We start from the raw sequence: 22596 nt of genomic DNA on the forward strand, positions 1-22596 counted from the left end.
CCATCAGTTGTTATAGAATGTATACAAATGGATTGTTAGGGACCTTTCTATTTGTGACTTTTTTTTTCTTCCTTCCTTCCTTCCATTGGGTCTTAGTTGCTGCACCCAAGCTCTCTCGTTGAGGCGCTCGCTCAGTAAACTGTGGTGTGGGCTTAGTTGCCCTGCAGCATGTGGGATCTTAGTTCCCCGACCAGGGATCAAACCTGTGTCCCCAGCATTGGAAGGCGGATTCTTTACCACTGGACCACCAGGGACGTCCCAATTTGTGACTTATTTTGTACTTGCATAAAGTTTGAAAATTTGAATTTAAAAAAAGTAGATGCTTTAGAGTCACTAAATCATTATTCCTTTTCCACCCCCCATGCTTTTTTTATGATTTGTATCTCCCTTTTCCAAAAGACTTCATGAGGCCAGCCTGAGGGTATTAATTCTGAAAATGAACAAAAAATGGTGTTATTTTTTCTCAGTCCTTAGTCATTACAAGCATTCAGCCCTTCCTTGCAATATGTATTTGAAGAATCAGTCTTTGGGGTAGAAAAGGAATGTTTGGGAAGAGTGTGGCGGTTTTCTTATAGGCTGCTTCATTTGTCACCTCCTCCTCCCCCAGTCCTTTCTTTCTAACCCCAGTAAGTCCAGGTGGGAGACCTGGATTTAGGTTTGTAAAAATAAATAGGAATCTAGCAGTGCTTTCTGGAAGGTCTGGGTCATAACTTCTTTGCTTCCCCTTATTATCTTATCTACTCCGGTAGATATTAATGTGCTGGATATTATGCCCCAGTTAACGCCAGGGAGGAATTTGACCCATTGACATCCTATGTGCAGTGTACATCCTAGAAAGCAGAGAATTTTGTGAAGCAAGTTAGCATCTCACCCCAAAAGGCAGATAGCTTTGAAAAATTTTCCCTAAATAATTGTTTTTGATGAAATTCATGGTCTACCCAAAGTGCAAAGTCACTCATGGTCACTTTCTCTCTAAAAGAGTCACAACCCATAAATGATATGAATCCTGATATTTCAAGGAATTTAGAAAATCTTTGTTTTAGTCTTCCTCCTTCCAGTGTGATACAGAATCTTAATGAGAAGCTTACATTGCCTTTTGAACCAGTAACTCTGAAGAGAGTTAAGGGATGTTAGACTTGGGAGATTCATAGCTATAACTGCAGAGAGAAATCTTGTCTGTTAAAGAATGAGTGTGCACTATTGCACCACCCAGTGTGTGCACCAGGCTTTCTATTTTTAACATTTTTAATGACAAGCTGTCTCTTTGGTTCTGTATGCCCTTCACCTTTCTCAGAATGAGATTGATAGTGAAAGTTTCTCTACTGTTCTCATAAAAGTTGAATTAAGGGTCTTGATTTCGGTTTAATGCACCGCCGCATATTCATGTAGTGGTCTCCCCTCTGGTTCTGTTTCCTGCTCCCCAGTATTCCGACATGCAGGGCAGTTCACCTTGAAAAAATACAGCTCTGTATTGAGATACCTGACTTGTCTGTAACACAGAAAGGAAACGGAGTCTAAAGAGCTGAAACAAAGGATTATACACGGCCAGAGCAATTTGAAATGATAGAACTTGAATACTTGGACATGTAGTAGCCTCGTACCTCTTTGCCAGAGGATGCTAATGAAATGAATATGCAAATCATTGCAGTGTTACTGAGTTTCTTTTGACTCTTGGTTTGGGGTAATCCTACTGGGTTGTTAACTTTCAAATATTTGAAGGACCATCATATAGAAGAGGAGGCTGACTTGTTTGCAGTAGCCCTAGAACTTGGACAAATGGTGAAAACTGAAGATATATTCTACCTCAGTTTTAGGACTTACTTTCTCATGATTTGACGTATCTAAAAAATAGGATGGACTTTCTGGAATGGAGAAGAAGAGAGTGTTGTTTTGTTTATTGGTGGTGTTTTCTTTTTTCTGTCATGGAGCTGTCAGGATTGTGGCAAAAATTATCTGAATTATCTGGCAAGGGTGCTGAAGAGTAGGACCAAGGATCCTATGGAATTTTAAAAGCAATAACAATAGAATAATTATAATTTAAGTTATAAGGAAGGGCAGATATAGTCTTACCTCACTGGGTGATAGTAGATGAGAATACCCATCATATCTCAAGACAGGAAAATCTATTCAAAGTCCAAGAAATTGAAGAGAAATTTAAATGGATAAAAAGTAAGCTGAGAATAAAAGTACTTCTGCCATGCAAAAAGCAGTTTGATCTAATCCCAGGTTTAGTTGCACAGAAGCATCATCAGATCCCCTGTGTTATCCTGTCTTCAAAGCATGTTTAACTGTTGTAATTGAGGGTTTGTCGTTATGACTGATTCATGTCCAGTTTCTCCCATGTGCTGTAAATTCCATGAAGACAGCAGCTATGTCTGTTTGTTCTCCATTTGAATCCCAAACTCTAGTACAGTGCCTGGAATATAATACAGGCTAAGTTAGTATTTGTTGGATGAATGAGTGAGTGGATACATTTTGACAATTTTAATGGGACAATAAATTGAACAAGTCTCAAAGGGGTGGGTCTAACTAATGAATGCTTTGGATTTGTATGCAAGAATAGCTTAGTGTGGCAAAATCTTTTCCGTGTGGATAGATAGTAGTAACTGGAACTCAGTGTGGATGTATAGACCCAAATGTGGATAGGAATTCAAGTAGTCTACTCATACCTTCCCATCTATCTTCCTTTTTCTGGGGTAGAAGGACTGCCAGTTTCATGTAAGTGGTTTGCCTCATCCTTCAGGAGCACAGCTCATGGAGAGTTCTGGTCAGATACTTGGAAATTCAAATAAACAAGCTCTCTGAAATATCTAGTATACACACGGCAAAATAATTTGAGATTGCAGTGGTGCTCTGATGTGATCTGGAACAGTTCATCTACTCCTCCTTGACAATGAAAGTAAATTAGATAATGGGACAGCCAACTGTTACAGCTTGGAAAACTGTTAAAGGCTGAAAATAAATATATAGGTTAATGCCATGAAGCACTTGACCAGACAAGCATATTTTTCCAATTCTGGGGGCAGAAAGTATCTGTAAACATTCCTGTATGTCAGAAAACAAAGTGAAAATGACCTCTAGCTTTGAGACACTTATTGAAAACCCATTTTAAATTGAATACACAGCCAAGATAATATAGGTTGTTTGATAAGAAACACTAGAGAAATCTATAACATGAGGCTTTTTATTATAGGTTTATTACATCAATCTCTGCAGTGGGTAATGGAACTTGTAAATATACTCTTATGTAGGAGTCCCCTTGCGGGCTTTTTATTCATGCTGAAGTAAGCACAGCAAACTTATTTGCTGTCAGGGTACACTGAATTTAAGATTAGTATTTATTTTGGTTCTAAGGAGGTTTTGCTTTTGTGAATTGAAAGTTGGACCAGCTGCATGAAAACATGATGGGGCTACAGGGAACACAGGAAGTAAATTAGTTTTTTCTAAATATGCATTCTGTAAACCTGCATATTTAGTTAGCAGAGGGTGTATATGTGTGGTTTCTCAGATGGGTGAGTCATGAGTCGGATGTGTATGTTTATGGCTCTGTGATCTGGATAGAGAGATTCAAAATGGCATGGTTTTCCAATGCAAGGAGTTTGAGGGCCAAAAAAAAAAAAAAAGGGGGGTTTTAGAAGGGAAATTTCTTAACCTCTTTTGAACTAAAGCCTTTTTTAATTTCAGGGGAAAAAGTGAATAAATATAAATAAAACTCTAAAAGGTCATTGAGCTGCACTGTAGTTTCCATAAAATTAACAAATAGCATTAGCAAATTGTTCCAAATTTTCTTGGCAATTGAATCGAGTTCATCAGATATAACTGAATCCATGAGAATGACTCGCCACAGAAATGATTGGAGGAGTAATAATAGTAAATAGCTATGACATAGTAATCATATACTAGGGGCCAGATACTGTGGTACGTAATCTACATTATCTCATTTAATACTGTGGTTAAATCAGGTGATTATGAAGGGAGGTACCACTGATACTCCCATTTTACGGAGGAGGAAAAGTAAGCTCAGAGAAGTGAAACAACTTACTGAAGTTCACAAGAATAAAGTCCGTTCCATCTAGCTGTCTTGTATTGTTATTTCGTTACCTCAGTTCATATTTGACAGTTATCATCCTTCCCATTTCCTTAAGTCCTCAGAATCATAAGCATTTGTACCATCCTTTTCTTCTTATAGACATTTTCATTATTTCATTTAATCTGAGAAGTTAATGTTGTTATACTTATTTATCTAAGGGAACTGACAATAAGAAAGGTGGAATGACTTGCCCAGGCTAGGTAACTTACTCTTAATGTCAAGCCTTTTATATAACAAAACCCATACTTTCTCCAGTAGAGCATGTTCAGGTTTCTAAGATTTGAACCCAAAAGAGGATCAGCTGACAATTCCATATCCATGATTTTAAATAGCTGCTTGATAATTTTTTTTAACTTCTGTGGACACACACACACACATATACATACACAGAGCAAATATTTCAGGTCTCATGAATTGTATTTGGTTTTAAGTACAGTGGTTCTAGAGAGAATGTCTTTAGTAGAATGACACATAGTTCGTACTCTTTATTGCACAATAAAATTCCGTACGAACCTTCTTAGAAAAAGGAACAGAGAGTAAATCTGTAGTATCTTTATAGTATCTTGCAGGCATCACCCTCGTCTGCCATGAAGTTTCTCTTAACGCCCACAATCATTAGTGAATTGTAATATCTTTTAATTTAATGTTCAAGCTGTTCCTTAGTTGTTATTATTTACCTTTGCACTCGTTTGTCTTGGCTTCCTAAGTATAAGATGGTCAGTCTGAGACCAAGGACACATCTTATTCTTTCTTTTTCATACTTTAAGACTTTTCATAATATCTGGTATACATTTGACATGCCCAAGTATTTATTTGATTGTTTTATTTTGATAGAATAATGCTTTGAAGTCATCCTCAATGTACATAATCTTTTTGAGAGACATATTAAACCTAGCAACATGTGAATTTCTCAAAATGTTGCTTTTGCTCAGATATATAGAGCTAGAAACCTCCTCAAGGATTGTTTGAACAGCTTCATTTTCTCACCTATACTTTGTACATAAAATCCTGTTTGTGTTTGTCTTTTATTGGCTTTTAAAATAGCATGACAATTTGATGCAATGTCACTGGGCTTTGTCCAATCTCTATTTCCTCCTGGCCAGAGAAATTTACATTTCTTCCCAAGCTACTCTGTTAGTGAACAATCAATCTGAGGAGTGACCTCAGTTCAGCTGAAAGCATCCAACATCCTGAAAACTGTAAAGCCACAGCACTTACTGGTTTTCTAAGTGCTAAGAGATGGTTTAAAAATGATAACAAAACTACAGGAGTATACTCGAAACATTTTTTAAAAGAAAGAAAACTCTCAGTCTGCCAGGGCTTATTTAAGAAAGATGTACTAATGTTGGGGGTGTTGGATTCAGCTACACTATTACATCAAACAAGTATTTCATGTGTGTGGAGATAAAGCAGCAAACTATGTAAAATAAACAGCATGTGTTCAACTGAGATAGCCAGGACATTTTACTTTGAATACGTTTGCTTCTGGCAAACTAGCACGCTGCTTTTAAGAATCCAAGGCTATATTGTCTATGAGAGAGGTTCTGTATTTGGTCTGCTTCAGGCCTGTTTTAACCCTGTCATCAATAGGTGTACACCAGGCAATTAAAATTATAGTATGTAGCAAATTAGGAAGGTGAATTTAAGTCCCCAAAGTCACTGGAAATTGCAAGGTCAAATTAAAATGACATTGAATTTTCTTCTTTGGGGGATTATCCTTGACTCTGTCTACACCAGTGATAATAATCTAGACTTGATTGCTTCCTCTTAACATCTTCAAAAGGGAAAGACACAAGAACATGATTTGCTCAAGGGCAGAATGACAGATACGAGACTGAAGTTAAACAGGACTGAAGCCCAGTAAGTCAAAGCGAGACTAGGAGTCCGGGGCAAATTTAATCCCACTCTTGGCTTTTGAAAGACACTCTGAAGCCCAGAGTGGTAAGTGGACTTGTCTAAGGTCACCACAAGGAGACTCCCACCAGCGTTCTTCCCGTTAATAACTACAGTAAAGGACATTTGTTGACCAAGCACTCTTCCAGACTCTTTACATGTTTTGATTGTTACAGTTGAGAGCACTGAGGTACAGGGCCAGCAAAATAAGTTTCCAGTTCGTCATACTGACTCCCAAACTGTTTCTCTGTGACTGAGCCAATAGCTACAGTCCTTCCAGCCCATTCTTAGCCAGACTCAGAAAACAAAGGAAGTAAAGAGGCAAGATTTAACTTAGCCTCACATCCTAGTTCTTGTTCGTAACGTGTACTCAGGGCAGAAACATCTCCGAAAGCTAGGCGACCCCAAATGAAGAGAGACTCTGGCGTGAATACTCCAGAAACTCTTCAGCCCCTGAATATTCAAATTGACTATGTGATTTATGCATCTAGGACTGAAATAAAACATTTCAGAGTTTCTATGCAAGATTTTGCAGTATTTATATTATTAGTCAAGGTCAGCTGTTTTCCAAAATGTGCTCTGTGGATCGCGCGCCTCTCAAGATGTTCCGTGAGAAAAAAAGCCTGTGATCAAATAATTTTGGGAACAAACTACATCATTTTGATGATGCTCATTAGTATACAGAAGTTTTAAGAAGGCCTATGAGAAACATTTCGTTTTGTTTAACATAGCATTTCCCAAATTTGGAGAAACTCAGAAATTCTCCTTCCCCCCCCCCCCCCGTTTTGTTAAAAATTCCTGCTAACATTCCTGCAGAACAGACATGGGGAAAGATGTGTGCGGGGAACTTTAACTCATTCCGCAAATACTTATCAAATATAAGGGGTATATATACACCCCGGATACTGTGGATGATGTTGGGTCAAAGCCCCAGCCCATGACTTGGTGGAGTGCACAGGCCAGGTGGGGAAGGAGGTAAACTTGTAGATTGCAGGTACGTTACAGTTTGGCAGGTAGTGTGATGCACAAAAGGAGGCATGTGGAGATAGAAATGAAAAAGCCTTTTTGAGCTTGTTGAAGAGTTGGATTATCCCTGAAATCTGAGGCTTTGTAGATGAGAAATTTAGTTCTTACTCACGTAAAGATTCGGTGGAGGAGAGTGGCTGGAACAGCTGTGGCTCATGTAGTCATTCAGGGACCCAGGCTCGTCTTCAAATGGGACTTTCAAGGTGTCATCGGACATCAACATCCAGTCACTTGACAAGAGGAGAGAAAAAGAGAGAGAGGAACATTGTACAGGAGGCTTTTATAATCCAGGTCTGAAAGGACCCATGGGCCAATGGTGAAGTTCAGCCACGTGGCCATGCCTGACTGCACGACAGGTGTGGTCTAGCTCTGGGTCCAGGAAGAAAGAGAAGAAGGTTTGTTAAGCAGCTAACTAGTCTCTGCCTCACCGAACAATATGAAATTAGGCAACAGAAGAAGAGGAAAGGACATTCCAGGCAGAGGGAATAAACTGTCCAGTGGCATAAAGGGAAAGCAGTCTGATGTGACCGGATGAGAGGCCACCTGTGAAGAGGCATGTGAGGTAAGTTAGAGGAATAAACAGAGATGAGACCAGGGAGGACTTTGTACCTTGCTGAGGAGCTTGCAGTTTATTTTTTTCAATGATGGTGAGTTATTAAAGAATCTGAAAAGTGTTAGAGTCCGAAAAACTGGAGTTTAAGAGGTTAGGGCTGTAGAATTAGGGATAAATGATGAACTAACAAGTAATTAATGACATGGAATAGGGATGGATTCAAGAAATAGCAGGAGTAAAATATACATGACTTGTGGACCCACTGAATGTGAAAAGTGAGGAAAAAAGAAGGTAGAGTCTAGAATATCTCCTGGGTGATACCTGACTAAATTAATTAGATATTGGAAAAGATAATAAGTAGGAGGGAAAGATAGTAAGTGGGTAGGAATCTATATGGGTCTGAAGTACAGAAGGGAAGTCTTTATAGGTTGTGATTTGAGGCTTATCAACATGTAGGTTTCCTTGAAGCATGCAGAGTAAATGCCATCGCAAAGAGAAAGAAAACACCAAAGGCTTGCAGAGGGTATACAACAAGCCTGCAAGGCAGAATTTAAAAGACTGGAAGAAGAAGAGTTTGTCCATGAAGAGACTAAAATGGTTACAAAGAGAAATAAGAGAAGAAAGAACTATAGAAAGAAAGGTAGGAAACACCCCAAATGTCCATCAGCTGATGAGTGGACGAGTAAAATGTGGTAAATCTGTACAATATCATTCAGGAGTAAAAAGGAATAAAGTACTGAAACCTGGTATGACGTGGATGAACCTTGAAAGCATCATGCTAAGTAAAAGAATCCTGTCACAAAGACGACAGATTGTATGATTTCATTTGTATGAAATGTCCAGAATAGGCAACTCTACAGAGATAGAAAATAGATCAGTTTTTCCCTAGGGCAGGATGCAGGGTGGAAAGGATGGGTTGTAGAGGAGAAAGGGGAATAACTGCTAATGGGCTTTTTGGGGGAACGATGAAAATATTCTAAAATTGATTGTGGTGATAGTTGCACAATTCTGTGAGTATACAAAAAACATTGAATTTTAGACTTTAAACAGGTGAAGTGTATGGTATGTGGACTATATCTCAATAAAACTTTCATTAAAAAAAAAAGGGAACAACAAAGTCTTGGGTACAATAAATATCCATATGTGTTCTAAGCAAACTTCTGGAGGTAAAATTCTGTGATTTCTAAACCAATCATGTTTTTGTTTGTGTGTTTGTTTTTTTTTTTTAAGATTGTATTTCTATTTATTTATTTATTTATTTATTTTTGGCTGTGTTGGGTCTTCGTTTCTGTGCGAGGGCTTTCTCTAGTTGTGGCAAGTGGGGGCCACTCTTCATCACGGTGCGCGGGCCTCTCACCATCGCGGCCTCTCTTGTTGCGGAGCACAGGCTCCAGACGCGCAGGCTCAGTAGTTGTGGCTCACGGGTCAAGTTGCTCCGCGGCATGTGGTATCCTCCCAGACCAGGGCTCGAACCCGTGTCCCCTGCATTGGCAGGCAGATTCTCAACCACTGCGCCACCAGGGAAGCCCTGTGTGTTTGTTTTTAATCCAGAAATATATTTAAATTTCTGTGTAGAAAAGACTTTTATTTGTAATTGGGCATATTCTTAAGGCGCTGAGATCACCACCCATGTTTTTTCCTTCTTAAGTCTACGTCATCTGTAAATTAGCATTGAGATTTATGATAAGTACGTTGGGGAAGTTTTGTTTATAATAAAAGACTTTTAATATCAAGATTAATGTCAAATTTATCTTAGAAAATATTGCAGTTACCTATAAACATGTAGCCTCCTATTATCCAGGGTTAGATAATCAGGACCACACCCTCAGTAGTGTCTGGGACCCAAAGTGAACCCAGCTAAACTTATCAGAGAAAAACATTTGTCATTTTACGTTTAAATTCTCTTCCAAGATATTCTCCGGGTTTTCCTGGAATGGCACAAATAACACTGTTACACATTATTTAGTAACCAGCTTGCTTTGCAGAGGTCAAGTCCATGTTATCCAAAATGTGATGCTTATAGTATGCAATAACACAAACAGATTTGTTGTTTTAAAGTAATAGGATGTGATGAGTGAAACCAAGTTTCTCTGGAAGAAAGATGTCTCTTTTCGTCAGCATTTGATTTGCAAGCGGGTTTGGCTTCATTAATATTTAAATGTCTTTTTAATCTGTATGTCAGTTTTTATTGTGGCCTGCTTCTGGGGAGGTTTTCCTTTGAAATACCAATAACGCCCATTCTTCGCTCTAACATCAAAACAAGGGCTCTCTCAGGGGGACAACTAGCTGTATTTCATCTCTTGGGATATAATTATTTTGTGTTTATCCACAATTCCTCAAGAGGCTGGTGATGTAGGACATCCTTCTTGCAGGCCTTTAGGTTTCAAAAGAGAATCTCATTTGTTAGTGCAAATATTAACTCAGATGGTCTTGCATCATTCTTGTGAATTGCCTGTTCTTAACCCAGCTTTGTGCAAGTTCTACTTTTTTTATTAGCATGGTACTCAGGTCTTTGAAGCTGTGTGAGTCGATTTTTTCAAGATGTTTTCATGAGCTTTAGTAGTTTAAGGAACAGAGTATCTTTTCTGTTGATGCGTTTTAAAACCTTAAATTCATTTTCAGACTCATAATAGACTAAATCAGAACAGGGAATAGAATTATACACAACCCTCTTTGAATTTTCAACATGATCATATCTAGCAATAAAGCTACAAAGAGAAACTCAGAATCAGTATCTCTGGAGATTGACATTGAGAAATGGAGCTTGGCATGTCTGCAGCAAGCTTGAACCTCTTTTATGCAAGTTTGTAATTTTTGTTTCCTGGTCACCTGGGAGAACCTGGGTGAAAAAATTTGAAAGTCTCAGTTTTTGTTTCTGGTGGGAGAAATCCTGGTGATCAGAGCCTCAGCCTGATTTGGTGACCACTCCTGGGCCGCTCAGGAGGGAATGGGAGAGTAGGTATGGTGGTAGAGACTTAAGCTACCCTCTCAATCAATCCCAGTGGGGCAGAACTGAATAATTTACCACATTCTTCTCTAGCTGGATACTAGGCATGTGAGGAATAAAGATGGGGTATGGAGGACGTATTTCTGTCCACATCCTAACGTTGTAATGTTGTCCTGTTCTTACACAGATGGCATGTGGCATCAGTAGGATGGATGCTGTCATTGGCCTTTTCAGGAAGGTCAATAGTGGCACTGCTTTGATTCTTCAAAGATTTTATCTCCCTCATGAAGGATATTATTCATTTATATACGTATACTTTGAAGTTATAGTGTAACCTGTAATTATGAGCAGGTGAAGATAACTGGCCCTCCTAAAGGTCAGACCGCTCTACCCTGCACTGGTAACACATCATAGCTAACTACAGAATAAATTCACGGGGCTTTATCTCATGACTTTTCCTAGAAGAGGAATGATGATTCATCTTGTTATCCAGGCCAATTAATACTCTTCCTTTTTAGATTTCTCCTAGCTATTTTTGGTATTAGAATAACTGGTTTCGTGTCCTTGGGGTTTTAATTTACGTTCAGAGTCTTGTTTTTGTAGAATTGCTTAAGTCTTCAGAGCCATTGTTTATTATTCTACAAATAGGTCATTATAAGTAAGACCTGATTTTTGAACTGGTATTAAGACAATGTATATTAAAAAAAAAACAAAACTAAGTTTCAGGGAGCAACCATTTTTCTTTCTAGATCATAGTACAGTAAGTGACCCTTTTATGATCATTACTGATTTTTCCCAAAGTCATTGCTGATTTATTTTTATCTGTGTTACCATTTCTTCTCTAAAAATATTCCTTGAGGCAATTTTTTCCACTAGGAATGAAAATTTTAAAATATGTAACTTTCCACTGCTCAAGGGAGAAAACACCCTTACTTAGCTTTGTTAATATTTAAATTAATTAACAAGGATTTCCCTGGTGGCACAGTGGTTAAGAATCCGCCTGCCAATGCAGGGGACATGGATTTGAGCCCTGGTCCAGGAAGATCCCACATGCTGCGGAGCAACTAAGCCCGTGCGCCACAACTACTGAGCCCATGTGCCACAACTACTTAAGCCCGCGTGCTTAGAGCCCGTGCTCCGCAACAAGAGGAGCCACCACAATGAGAAGCCTGCGCACCGCAACAAAGAGTAGCCCCTGCTCCCCGAAACTAGAGAAAGCCCACACACAGCAACGAAGACTCAACGCAGCCGTAAATAAATTTTTTTTAAAAAATTGAGAACTTAAAAGATATGTTTAAAAATTAATTAATTAATTAATTAACAAATTTAGTACTAGTTCTAAGAAGTCTGCTATGAACCATCCAGCCACTGTTTTAGGCCCTGGGGTTACACAAATGATTAAGATCTGGTCCTTGCCCTAGAGGAGCTTTAATTCTCGTGGCCTAAAGAACATGCAAATAGGTAACTACAATGCAGTTTTATAACTGCAATAATAGATATGCAAAGTACAATGGGAATACAGACTTAACTACTTTCCATAGTACCTTTATACCTCTATTATGGTAAATACCATATTATCTTTCAGAGATTTTTTTAACCATTTTTTTTGAAGTATAGTTAATTTACAATGTTGTGTTTCAGGTATACTGCAAAGTGACTGTGTGTATATATATATATATGTATATTCAGTATATATATAGTATATTCATATACTGAATATTCAGTATATATATACTGTATATATGTATGTATGTGTGTGTGTGTATATATATTCTTTTTCAAATTCTTTTCCATTATAGATTATTACAAGATATTTAATGTAGTTCCCTGTGCTGTATAGTAAGTCCTTGTATATGTATATGTATATATGCATGTGTATATATACATATTCTTTTTCAGATTCTTTTCCATTACAGATTATTACAAGATATTGAGTATAGTTCCCTGTGCTATACAGTAGGTCCTTGTTGTTTATCCATTTTATATATAGTAGTGTGTATCTCTTAATCCCAAACTCCTAATTTATCTCTTGTCCCCCTCGCCCTTCCCCTTTGGTAACCATAAGTTTGTTTTCTATTCCTGTGAGTCTATTTCTGTTTTGTAAATAAGTTCATTTGCATCATTTTTTTTAGATTCCACATATAAGTGATATCATATGATATTTGTCTTTCTCTGTCTGACTTACTTCACTTAATATGATAATCTCTTGGTCTATCTATGTTGCTGCAAATAGCATTATTTCATTCGTTTTTATGGCTGAGTAATATTCCACTGTATGTATGTATGTGTGTGTGTATATATATATATATATATATATATATATATGTGTGTGTGTATATATATATATATACATATATATATATACCATATCTTCTTTATCCATTTATCTGTCAGTGGACACTTAGGTTGCTTCCATGTCTTGACTATTGTAAATAGTGCTGCTGTAAACATTGGGTTGCACGTATCTTTTCAAATTAGAGTTTTCTCTGGTTATATGCCCAGGAGTGGGATTGCAGGATTACATGGTAACTCTATTTTTAGTTTCTTAAGGATCCATACTGTTCTCCACAGTGGCTGCACCAATTTACATCCCCACCAACAGTTCAGAGGGTTCCTTTTTCTTCATGCCCTCTCCAGCATTTATTATTTGTAGACTTTTAACGACGGCCACTATGACTGTTGTGAGGTGTTACCTCATGGTAGTTTTGATTTGCATTTTTCTAATAATTAGTGATATTGAGCATTGTTTCAGGTACCTTTTGGCCATGTGTAGGTCTTCTTTTCAAAGATTTTGTTTGTTTTTCTCTCCTGTCAGTATAGTGGGAAATGGTTGAATATTTTAATTGAGAATGCACACTCCGTGGTCAGAGTACCTGGGTTTAAATACCTGGCTTCAATAACTAGTAACATTGGGAAGTTGTTTAACCTGTACAAGCTTCATTCCAGAGACAGTAAAATAGGCATACAAAAGAGCCCTATCAGGTAGCTGTGTACACTATTTCTATGTTTGCTGCAACATCACACCCAGGTCTAAGCTACCATTATTCCTTACCTGGACCCACTAGACCACTATTGTTGAGATAAATTGCAACCTATGATCATGAATTCTTGTCATCCAAGTGTACTCATTCCTTTGCAATGTGACTTTGCTGCTCATCTTCTCAAGAGGTGGACATTAATCTGGGCTGGACTTTGGTTACTCTCTGACCTACTTTGGCCAGTAGAATGCAGCTGAAGTGACTCTTCCGAGGTTGGGCTCTAAGAGGCCTTGCAGCTTCTACTTTCATCCTCTTGAAACATTCTTTTGTGACCACCAAAAAGAAGGCCACTTTAGCCTGCTGGAGGATGAGAGGCCATGTGGAAGAGAACTGAGGTGACCCAGCCAACTGCCAACACCAGCTGCCAGACATTGAGTGAAGCCATCTCAGACCTTCCAGCCCAGCTATACTCCAGCTGAATACAGCCACATAAGTGAGCTCAGATGAAAGAATGGTGAGAAATAATAAATGGTTACTGCTTTCACCACTCAGTTTCGGAGTAGTTTGTTGCAAAGCAGTAGATAATTTAAGTACTTATCCCATTTGTTGCATATACCTCATAATAGAAAAAAGTGGCCTTTTAAACAAAAACTAGTGTCACAAGTTCAAATTCCTCATGCCATGTTTTAAAAAGGGTCCTGCCTGCTCTGGCCCTGTCCACCTCTCTTTACCTTATCTCCTTATCCTCTCTCTAACTCAGTCTCCTAGCCACCTTCCCAAAATGTGCCAGGCCTTTTCAGACTTCAAGACCTTTGTCCTTGCTCTTTTCTCTTCCTCGAATTCTTTTTCCAGGCTTTCACATGCCTGACTCCTTCTCACAAATCAGGTCTGACCTAAATGTCACTTTCTCGGAAAGGCCTTCTCTGACTTCCTAAAATAACCCCTTCCCAACAGCTGGCCCAAAAGTACTCAATTCCCCTATTTTCCTTCTATCATAGTGCTTAGCACTATCTTTCATTACCTCGTTTATTTATGTTTACCTTATGGTCTGTTTTCCCACCTTTCCATGAGGTCAGGAAAGACTGTGGACTCTGAGGTGTCCAGATCCTAGAACAGTGTGTGGTGCATGGTCCCTGCTGAGTAAATGCACATTGAACGAATAGGTAAAATGGTCATTCTGAGGAATTACTCAGAGTCACAGGCATGAAAGCACCTAGCAGAGGACCTGGGTCATGAGAACAGTACTGATAACTATAGTACTAACTCCCACTGCTCTTCCTACTTGTTAACATGTCTTGAATGCTTTCTTTGAACCAGGCACTTTCTCCTAAGCATATCCATTATCTCAGTCTTTTATTATCTTCTTTTTACCGATAAAAAACTTGAGTCTTAGAGAGGTTACACAACTTGGTAACTAGCTGCATGTTACTCACATAAAATACCCAAGATTTAAAGTCACAAGGTTTAACCCTAGAGACTCCTTCTTATATAATACACTGGACTATGATTTCCTGAATAAATTGTTGCTATGTTATTAGCCCATCTTTATGCTTCCCTCCAAAGTGATGGTAGTATCTTACTTATGTTTGGAACCTGAGCAACAGACACTCAGGCAATAAAATCGAAGGTTAACTCATACCGTTTGGGGGCATAGGGATGGCTTCGTGGAGCAATCTCATTTGAGATGGACTTTGAGGAATGGATGAGCAAGATTTGGCCAGGCAGAAATTAGGAATTCCAGGGAAAGGAAACTGAATGCACAAAGGGGTTTTGATAATGTGTTTTCAAAGGTTACAGTGTTTAGAAGAAAACGTTTTGGTACGGAAACCTTCCTGATGATCTTTACACAATTTTCAACCTCTCTGGAGTCTTGAGAAACATATTTAAACAGACACATTAGAAAAACAGTGGAGAGAGACTTCCCTGGTGACGCAGTGGTTAAGAATCCGCCTGCCAATTCAGGGGACACTGGTTTGATCCCTGGTCTGGGAAGATCCCACATGCCGCGGAGCAACTAAGCCCATGAGCCACAACTACTGAGCCTGTACTCTAGAGCACACAAGCTACAACTACTGAGCCCACGTGCCGCAACTACTGAGCCCGTGTGCTGCAACTACTGAAGCCCGTGCACCTAGAGTCCGTGCTCCACAACAAGAGAAGCCACCGCAATGAGAAGCCCGCGCACCGCAACGAAGAGCAACCCCTGCTCGCCGCAACTGGAGAAAGCCAGCATGCAGCAACAAAGACCCAATGCAGACAAAAAACAAAAAAAATAGTGGAGAGAAAATGATGAGACAGCTGATCTTTCAGAGAAGACCCTAACTGGACAACATTCTTAAATGGTATATGGTGTTTGTCCTTAATTGGAAGATGTTTGTGTGGATCAGGGGGATCAAAATAGACTTTTCAGTCATTTGCACATAAACTTTTCAGTCTGCAGAATTCTGGGTTTTTAGACTAAGTGTCTATCTGAGGCATACCCTTCACATCAAACAACTTAAATCCAGTAACAAGTGATAACTTTTCAGAAATTAACACACCAGGTTCAATTGAGAGGTTCAAATACCTTCTCGATTGAGAAGAAATTGTGCATGAAAAGTAAGTCATAATATCCCACACGTTTAGTATCAATTTCATGAAAATAATCATATATATAATTATGTATAATTATATACATGTAAACTTATATAAGCATATATATATATATATATATATATATATATATATATAAACTTACGACTGGTTTAATCTTAACAAGAGCTCTTTTGGATGACTGGGAAGTAATACAATCTTTATGAAGATAGGTTGAACATCATCAAACAGCATGGTTCGTTGTGAGTTTTTTGTCTTAAGCATTTTAAACAGTTGACTTCAAATTCCCAGCAGATGGTGGTGGCAGCAGGCAAACACTCTAGTCAATGAGAAATCAAAGTGAACTTTTAAAATAGCTGATTCGTAAACTTGGAACAAAAAGGAGTGAATGTTAGGAAAAAAATAACAGATTTTCTACAATGCATCTTATTATGTGCAAATCAAAAAATTGAGAAACTGTAGAATTTTCAATAAGCACACCAATGTGTGTTTTACATTATGGGAATGTAAAGCAGTTGGTGAGTCTGTCAGCAGAGAACCTGAATGTTAGCTGTCACCAAGTCTCTTTAGTATATAATAACCTAGGAAATGCAGAGCAATGTGTTTTTCTCCAAAAAAGCTTACCAGAGGTATTTTCTAAAAGATTATGGTTTTTCTATTAATGATTTAAAGTGGAAAAAAATAAGGGTACTTGTTCTCTTAGTAGCCTGTTCTATAGCATGATGATGATGATCTTATTCTACTTACTATTATTCTTACTATAATAACTATATTTTATTATAATTTGGAGAAAAGAAATGATTATTTTTAATTAATCTTTTAAATTACTCTATAGATTTTTTAGCACTTCAAAGTCTAGAATTCCATGAATTTGTGAAGAAATTATTATTCAACCCTGGATGTATATGTATATGTATATATATATGTATATATATTTATATTATACATATATATGTATGTATTCTTATCTATCCTTGGTCACATTTATGCTTACCTTGACCTTAAGAATATTGATTATATCTTCTCTCTACAATGGAAATTTTACAGATTGTGCAACTTTATCTCAATAGATGCTCAAAAAACCAAACCAAGATGATTTATGTCACTTTTTTTCCCCCTTAGTTGTCTTTTTTATATGTCCGTTTGATCCCTGCTCTATGGTAGTGGAAATGGTGGCTGTAACGGGGGTGGGGATTGGGGGTTATATTTGAAGTAACCACAAGAAACAGTCCTAGCACAGAGAGGCCATATTTGCAGATAACCTTTATGGTTTTTTGCTATACTGTATCTTGCTATGCTATACCTTCTGTTATCCAAGATTCCCCAGGCCATTTTTGCATAGTTGGTTTATCAGCATGTAATGGAATAGCTCAATATACAACTCAACTCCTCCAAATGTCAGATACATGAGGTGGCTAAGAAACTTCATCCAATGCCAATAATAGGAAAAGAGGTACATATCTAATAAGGCAGGCCCACATTAAGTCTTTAGGGCTATATGGCTTTTCTCATGCCTTAGAAAGTCAACAGATATGGTAGCTCCCCAACCAGCTGGTTCCCTTTCCTTAGTTGGGTTATCAAGGGAGTAAAAGTGCAGCTGTCATTTTAGCTGCAAAGGTACAGTTTTACATTAAACAGAAAAAGGGCACATGTGTTTTATTGAAATGCCCTCCATATCTGTTTTAAATTTCAGTTCATTGAATGCCCTGAAAATTAAATAAATACACAACAGGGCTTGCTAATATCTTCAATGAGGTGCTTAATTCCCCATCTTTTTTTTTTTTTTTTAATTCCCCATCTTAATCAGCCGTTTTCCATCCCTTTCCTCCTTCCTGCCTATCTGTCAAATGTTCCTTAATTAAGAATTATTCTTAATTACACAGTTTATGTGTCATTTTATTTTAGAGGTAATTAATTAAATTTAGCACTAATCGTTGAGGATATTGCCTTTTCTGCACACACGTTGTTGCTTAATTATTGGAATACCTTGAATCCCTGGCTGAGAGTAGAGCATATTGATTTGTTTTGTGTCCGTGTGGCAGCTCATACTGAATAGGACAGAGACTCAGCCTGTTGAACAGACAAAGAAGTAAGAAGCATTTTTTTCTCAGTTGATGAAGGACGGTGAACAAATGCACTTTGGTCATTTGGTGCATTATATGTAGTCTCTGAGGGGCAAGGAAGTGTGATGATTATAGGTAAAATTCGATCCTAAAAGCAATAGGCATAGTGAAGCGATTCTGTAAGGGTCCTTGGATACTTGTTAGAATGGATTTGCCAGTTTTTGTGTGTGGCGGGGGGATGATACTGAGGTCACTCTGAACAGGTCACCTGGTTAGAGGAAGGAAAGATCCAGTGAGCAGATTAGGAGAGGGGTGCGTTAGATTTTGGTTCCCTCTTCCCATTCTTTCCCCTCCCACACTCTCCGATTTTATTTCTAGTATCATTTTCTGAGAGAAACCTTCCACAGCTAAATTATATACCTTTCCTTGGCACCAGTCAACCTTATTAAAATTTCAGTTTATTTGGTTGATTATTTGATTGTCTGCCTCACCCAAAAAAATGAAGTCTCTTCAAGGGCAGAGGTCATTTCTAATTTTGCTTATCATTTATTTGTCATTTGTTTAATAGTAGTTGACAGAGTAGACACTAAGTAATTTTTAATGAATAATCTATTAAATATTTTTTCAAGAAACTGCAAGATATTTGACATTTTTTGAAAGTATTAAGTGTCCATTATTCTCGGTGATGCTGTATTTTTGTGGAGGGCCGAGCCATGTGGCTTGCTGGATCTTAGTTCCCTGACCAGGGATTGAAGCCGGGGCCCTGGCAGTGAAAGTGCCGAGTTGTAACCATTGGACGGCCAGAGAACTCCCAGTGATACTGTGGTATTAGGTTCTGGGAGCAAGAAATAGATAAGTAAAACCTAATCCTTGCCTTCAAAGATTTATAATACGGTGGAGGAGAAAGTCATACAATTAAATATCATATAAGCCAGACGGTAATACATGCTGTAAAAGAGATAGAAACACACCTCTATGAGAACACAGGGAAAGCAAATCTGCCAACATGGACAAGGCTTTAAAAATGCAGAGATTATTTGAAATCTGCCTTGAAGGTAGTTTTGGATAAGTGGAGAACTAGGGAAAGGGCATATTGGGAAGAGGTCAGAAGATGAGCAAAGATCAGGTGCATAAATATTGATAAACATGATGTTATCACATTGTCAAAGATTGGAAAACATGGTGGTCCTCAGTCCTGACAAGGATCCAGTAAGACAGGCATTCTCTCTGCTCCTAGCAGGACTGCAAAGGTGTAGACACTTTCTGGAAAGCCATTTGGCAGTACACATCAGAAGCCTCAGTGTTTCCTCTTCTAGGAATCTATTTAATGATGAGAGGTGTGAGCAATTCTTTATGTTCAGAATTCTTTATCACAGCATAATTAACAAATTAACAGCCTAAACAAACAAATGAAGGTTCATATTAAATTACAGAATTTCTATAGTGAAGAGCTATGCATCCGCTAAAAAATGTTTTTAAATAATATTTAATGACATGGAAAGGTGCTTGAAATGCAATATGTATATAATATAATGAAAATCTGAATGGAAAGTTGGACACCAGTTTTATAAGAGTGAAAATATACCCTGGGGGAAAAAGGAAATAATAGCAATATGCTAATTTGCTATCATTGATTACCTTTGGATGGTAGGTTTACAAAGACCTTCCATCTTCTTTTGCATATGTTTTTGTTTTCCACAGTTTCTACAGTGGTAATATTGCTTTTGTAACAAGGAAAACAGAGATATTTGAAATTATATGTTATGAAGGAAATAGGATATGATATCATACGGCTAAACTATAAAATGTACAGAGAACAGTTTTAGAAAATAAAGCTACAGTTTTAAAGGTTTTTTAGACCCTAATCTTTCTAGAGCCTTGTATTAAGTATTCAAGGTAATAGGGAAAAGTACATGATATGGCCCTTCACTCAGATTTTATAATCTGTCTTAGGGAAGCAAGACATAAATGTATAGCTTAATAACAATGTCAGATAACAGTTCTAGTCATACCATGGGTCAGGATGCTAGAAATTGCCAAAAGTGTGGTATATAAGTTATAACCTAGAAGTTCAGACAGAGATTAGCCTACTGAGTAATTACGTAGAATTTCTAAATGCTTTTTGTTATGCCCCAACCATGTCCCTTTGGGGTACATGTGGTCCCACCAGCTGTGCAAGGACATGTGGGCTCTGCAATTACCTGCCATGGCAGCAGAGTCTGGGAGTGATGGGTAAACGTGTGGGCTGACTGAGAAGGTGGGGAGGAGGAGAGTAGAGAGATCTCAGACTTCCTATGACTAGGGGTCCAGAAACAAGTAGATGTTCCTCAGCAGCCTTCCTTTCTCAAGCTGTGTCTTTCCAAAAAACCGCATCCTTAATATCTTAATATGTGGTTGTACCTTCTCTGACGCGTGATGAACATTAATTACACACACACACCTATGTATGTGTACATATGTATGTATTCTGTATATATGTGTGTGTGCGCATGTGTGTGTGTAAGTTTTTTCTTTGCGTGAATCACTCAGAATCTATGGCAGGTGATCATATAAACTCATTTAAACGGATTTACCATTTTCATTCCTGTTGCCACCAATTTGCTTCATCCTAAATTATTGCTGAATTACTAGAATGGTCAAAAATATGTACAATGTTGTTATTGAAAAATGCCTTATATTTTGGAAAAGGACAGGAAAAATATATTCTGGATACCAAGAGAACCAGTAAATTCGCCTTTGAAAGTATCACAGCAAACTTAAAATATTAGGCAAATGGGATATTTCTTAGATGTTTATTTAATGTTTTTGTGTTTGTTCTTTCGATATGAATTTTCATCCATTCACACATAGGTGTAAAGCTCTTCCTCCACTAGGTGTAAAGCTACTGATAAATGATACAGAAATATAAAGTACAAGTTAAGCAACATGAGTCCCTACTGTCTACAGATACTGAGATTCTAGAATAAATAAAATGCACTCCTTGACCATGAAACATTTATGATCTCTTAGAGGACTCAGGCCGATAAAGGTACTGATTTCGCCCTCAAGGAAATTCTAACCATTGACCTTGACCTGCAGGCTGAAGAAATCAAGGACATCTTTATGGAAAAAGTGACCCATGATCTCGGTTCCAGGTTGCAGTGTTTCTTAGCTTTTTTGGTGAGGAGTTCAGAGATCTCTTTCATCATCTGAGGAAAATGATTGTTTCTCAGCTCCAAAATTCACAAGTACATTGTAATTCAATTTAACAAACTGATGGATTCTCTCCAAGCCAGTCTGTGTGCATTTAGCTTACAACGCCTACTTTAATGAGTAGTTAGAATCTAGACACGCACTAGGCTGGAAGCAGGCAAAGGGAATTAATTGTATGTGGGTGAGTAAAAACACCAAGGTGAAATGCATGAAGTGTGTATAGAAAATGGGGAGTAGCTCTGTTTGAATACCTGGAATTGGGTAATAGAAGATCTAGATTGAAAGGTGAGGGAGGGGTATCAAATCTCTAAAGTTGCACCCTGTGCCATATTATATCATGGGTCCATTTCCAAGGACCTGCCTTTCAGCCATTGTTAATCTTAACTAAGCAAAAGTACCCAGTCTTCCTAGTTTCATTCTAGGGCTTTAGCAACAACAAATTTTGCTCTTATCCTTCATAAGGTGGTTTTCCTTCTGCTGCCAGCATCCAGGTGTGTGTACGGCATTCTGTGAAACCAACAGAGAGATTGGACAGACTGTACCAGTCATTGACCCCACCTTTCAGAGCGACTGAGGTCTGTCTTGTCACTTTCCTGTGTGGAGACATTTTTTTCTCCTTAGATTCCCTATAAGTCAAAACAATCCACCATTATTGTGATAGCATGTCCATCTCTCAGAATATCACAAACTCTTTACAACAAGAAGTGGAAAAGAAAGATGATGCTTTGCAGACTTGGGTATAGTTATTTTCAAACAGAAAGGGAAGATGACAAGAAGAGATTGAGTGGAATAAAAGTAAAGATAAGGCTGCTGACTTGAAAAAACAGTCAAGACAAGATTGATAGACCCTGAACAAATGCACATATCTCTCTTGTGTACACACACACACACACACACACACACACACAGTCCCAGCCAGCAACTTTTAAGAGTTTTGTTGATGATGTGATTTTCCTGATATTAATTTTTAATCATAGGAATATAGTTTTATGCTGATGCTTGAACATAGTTCAGTTAGTCCCTCTGAATATATGTCCTCATGTTGAAGATTAAATGAGTCAATACATGCAAACACTTAGACCAGAGCATAGCGCATATGAACACACTTCAAGTGTTTTTTCATTATTATTGATGTTAATGATGACGTTGATAGTGATGATGGCCAACAATGATATATTATTAACTTGTTTATTCCTTAGAGGAACCCAGTAAAATAATGATTCTTTTGAACCCTTTTGATATCTGAGCAAAGGTAACTGAGA

At 37.9% G+C, this 22596-nt stretch overlaps 1 protein-coding gene and 1 long non-coding RNA gene across 15 annotated transcripts in view; one reads left to right on the plus strand and one right to left on the minus strand.

Moving 5' to 3' along the window:
• Positions 1-7587, minus strand: part of LOC118904026 — a 73278-nt gene extending 65691 nt beyond the window's left edge. For 3 of the 4 annotated variants that reach the window (XR_005021922.1, XR_005021921.1, XR_005021919.1), the window contains exon 1: positions 7122-7431. This is a non-coding gene — a long non-coding RNA (uncharacterized LOC118904026). The other variant, XR_005021920.1, reaches the window with a different exon arrangement.
• CNTN4 (contactin 4) overlaps positions 1-22596 on the plus strand; it is a 950914-nt gene that overhangs the window by 558078 nt on the left and 370240 nt on the right. The gene's annotated exons all lie outside the window — the stretch shown is intronic.

This window comes from Balaenoptera musculus, chromosome 11 (genome assembly GCF_009873245.2).
Source record: "Balaenoptera musculus isolate JJ_BM4_2016_0621 chromosome 11, mBalMus1.pri.v3, whole genome shotgun sequence".
NCBI lineage: Eukaryota > Metazoa > Chordata > Mammalia > Artiodactyla > Balaenopteridae > Balaenoptera > Balaenoptera musculus.